Source organism: Bubalus kerabau, chromosome 12 (assembly GCF_029407905.1).
Source record: "Bubalus kerabau isolate K-KA32 ecotype Philippines breed swamp buffalo chromosome 12, PCC_UOA_SB_1v2, whole genome shotgun sequence".
Lineage (NCBI taxonomy): Eukaryota > Metazoa > Chordata > Mammalia > Artiodactyla > Bovidae > Bubalus > Bubalus kerabau.
In genome coordinates, this window is record NC_073635.1 from 85,921,533 (window position 1) to 85,924,784 (window position 3,252).

Genomic DNA, 3,252 nt, shown 5'->3' on the forward strand with positions numbered 1-3,252 from the left:
ACTGCCTGCTTTTCATTATGCTTCCCTCTCAGGATGGAGATACATCTGGTTTTCTGATTACACTTTACCGTAGTAAAGAAAATTCTAGCCTAGCAGGTCAAACCAGCTGATGACTAGCCAGCTCCAATTACTGACCTGACCTGCTTCTAACCTCAGAGGAGGAGGGAAGGAGAAAGCCCTTTTCTCTCATTCTTAGAAACTGAAACATGGGCATAGAACGTTGTGGGGTTTGTTCCTTGATTAATTAAAGTTGCTTATTCAAATTGTGCTTTAGTACATGGTCTTTAATTATAAACAAAATAATGCCTGACTTCCTCCATAAAACACTCAAAGGCAAAGGGAAAGACTCGGACTCTTTTCTTCTTGTAATAAAACAGACAACAAAAACACAGGAGCTTCAATATGGCATTTGGAACTTGATTTGTTCTATTTAATGAAGAAAAGATAATAGTACTTCTCAAAGGAGTCAGTGTCTCCTAAAATAAGGCTTTTTTGAGGTTTTTCTAAACAGGCAGTCTAAAAGCCATTTCTAACTTCCGAATAAACTTCAGTGTAGGTTTTGATGAGCTTTACTAAACAGTGCCTGTAGTCTTGCTTGTGTATTTTAAAATATGTTCATCTGATCTAACTTTGACTCAAAAAAAACGTCTTGCCTTCAGTTCCCAGTTTATGGAGGGATTACACAATACTTGAACATTGTTTCGGTCAAGCCTTTCAAAGTAATAGGAAAAATATCTACCTTCATGTTGAAAGCATGCTATTCAGGCCAATGGCTCGCAGCAGGATATACACAAGCCCAATATTTCTATTTTTAGGTGACAATTTGAAATGTATTTTTTAGATGAAGGTAGCTCTGTTTGTTTGAACCAGATGAAGGTGCCAATACTCAACTTTTTGACCTATAAATATAATTTCAAATGATTTGACCTAATTCTAAAGAGAACCAAATATAATAAAGTCACTGTATTAAATATATCTAAATAGTCATCTTTAGCATATTACCATAAGTGACTTTTGGAAACAGTTATTTTCCAACTGAGGAGGGTGATGAATCCCCACGATCCCTTTAGCAGGGCTTTGCAGCTTCCAGGATCTAATGCCTGATGATCTGAAGTGGAGCTGATGTGATAATAAAAGAAATAAAATGGGCAGAATAAAGGTGATGCACTTGAATCAGCCCCAAACCATTCCTACTCCTTGGCCCATGGAAAAATTGTCTTCCACAAAATAGGTCCCTGGTGTCAGAAAGCTTGGGGACCTCTGCTCTGCTGCATCAAGATGTAAACACTCTGAAAAGTGTTTTCTGGAATACTTTACAAAATAAGCAACCTGATCCCTCCTTCTAGAAAGAGCACAGGTGCTCACTTTGACTCACACTTTGCATCATCCCTGGGAAGCAGGGTGTGCTTTGCCATGCTACAGATGAACCAGCCAAGGAGAGCCTGTGTACAAGGCAGGAGTTACTCTTTAGATCTGTTGTTGTGGAGTCCACTCCTAAAGCCTGGATTTATTTCCTTTGGAGTATTTAAAAGGCACCCAATAAATGAACACTGATGTTCTGGAAGCTTTTAATGACAGTAGATTTGAAACAGTCCATAGATGCTTGCTTTATAGGCTTTTAATTAAATTAAGCCAGTAAAAATACCAGATGTGTGCATTCATTTTATCATATCTGGTATGGCTTCTCCCTTCTTTTTATTCTGGATTCCAGTGTGTATATTTCAGCTCAGTTTCAAACCATTTTTGGCCTGATGTTATGTTCCCAGCACCTCCATGGCTGCTGTTAAGTCTGAAGCGTTACTGGGAAAGGAACATGGTACTGCATATCTAGAATCTAGGAAGTCAGTGGAAGAACTTTAACAGAAATGTAATGAACAAAATAAGCATAACATCACAGGATAGATAACAAATCATTATATTACAGAAAGCCATAGGATTCTTTTGGACAGTTGAGCGTGGCTCCTATTGAAAGACCCTCTCTGCAACCATTTCTCTCATTTTAGATAAAGATGCTTCAGCAGAAACTCTGATCAGAGTATTCCCACATCCAAACAAACATTTATAATTAAAAGCTTTCCACCGGCCAAGCAGGAAGTTTCTCTCTGGGCTGGGTTCCTGCTTTTCATTCTGACCACTCTGTTGTTAAAACCAGCAACAACTTTTAAGAAAAAGTCCCCTCCATCTTGCCTCCTGCTGAGCAATTCACAGCTTCTGTCTTTGTCCCCTTACGTCCCTCTACGAAAAACAAACTGCACCCATACTTCTCAAACGCTTGTCTCTGAGGATGAACCGCTTTCCCACCCGAGGTTCATTTAATCCAAAAGGAATGTTCCTTTTGTTGCATCGAAGCTGGAATGTTGAATGTTTTCAATCAAGCCTACATCCTTTCAGGCTCTCCGTATTATGTCTAGCAGAGGTAGATGGTTCAATCCAGCCTTAATTAACAATTCTAATCTCAAAAATAGCAATGTCAACTATGAAAAGAGGAGGAGGAGATAGCACCGCTGGCCTTGCCACGTAGCAGATAAGCCTACCCACATCAATTCCAGCTTTGTTGTTGTTCTGCCACTAGGTTGTACCACTTCTTTGCCATCCCATGGACTGGAGCCCACCAGGCTTCTCTGTCCCGCACTATCTCCTGGAGTTTGCTCAAATTCATGTCCAGCTGAACTCAGCAAACAGATGAGGATGGGATTCAAACCTACGCGTGCATGGCACAATGGATTAAGAGTCCATCACCTTATCCACTGGGTCACCTCATCACACAATTGCAGCTTTAAGCATTGCTATTTCCCCTCTAGCTCTCTCTCCATTTTCAGGCACATATCCCTATAGAGAGCAGCACACTCACCCCTCACATCTCCACTCTCCCTAGACTCTTCTTACCCCACCGTCATCTGCCCCATCCCCCACCCCCCTCAGAAATGCCCCCTTGGAGATGACCAGTGACCTCTACATCGCCCAGCTCCGTGGGCTCTAAGCAAGCTGACGTCTGTCATCTTCAGCACAGCATCTTTGTCACGAATGAGAGGACTTTCTAAGTGGACTCCAACTGCCTTAGTCTATTCAGGCTGCTACCACAGGACACCATGGACTGAGACGCTTGTTTACAAGCCGCCTACAGTTCTGGAGACTGGAAGTCTGGGACCAACGTGCTGGCAGACTCAGTGTCTGGTGAGAACCTGCTTCCTTGTCCATAGATGCCTGTCTTCTCCACGTGTCCTCACACTCCGGTGGGCAGGGAGACTTCTC

At 42.0% G+C, this 3,252-nt stretch overlaps 1 non-coding gene across 1 annotated transcript; it reads right to left on the reverse strand.

The window, feature by feature from the left end:
- Positions 1 to 2,680: 2,680 nt before the first annotated feature.
- On the reverse strand, positions 2,681 to 2,762 carry TRNAK-CUU (transfer RNA lysine (anticodon CUU)). The gene has a single exon. It is a non-coding gene; the product is annotated as a tRNA-Lys (tRNA).
- Between the last annotated feature and the right edge of the window lie 490 nt (positions 2,763 to 3,252).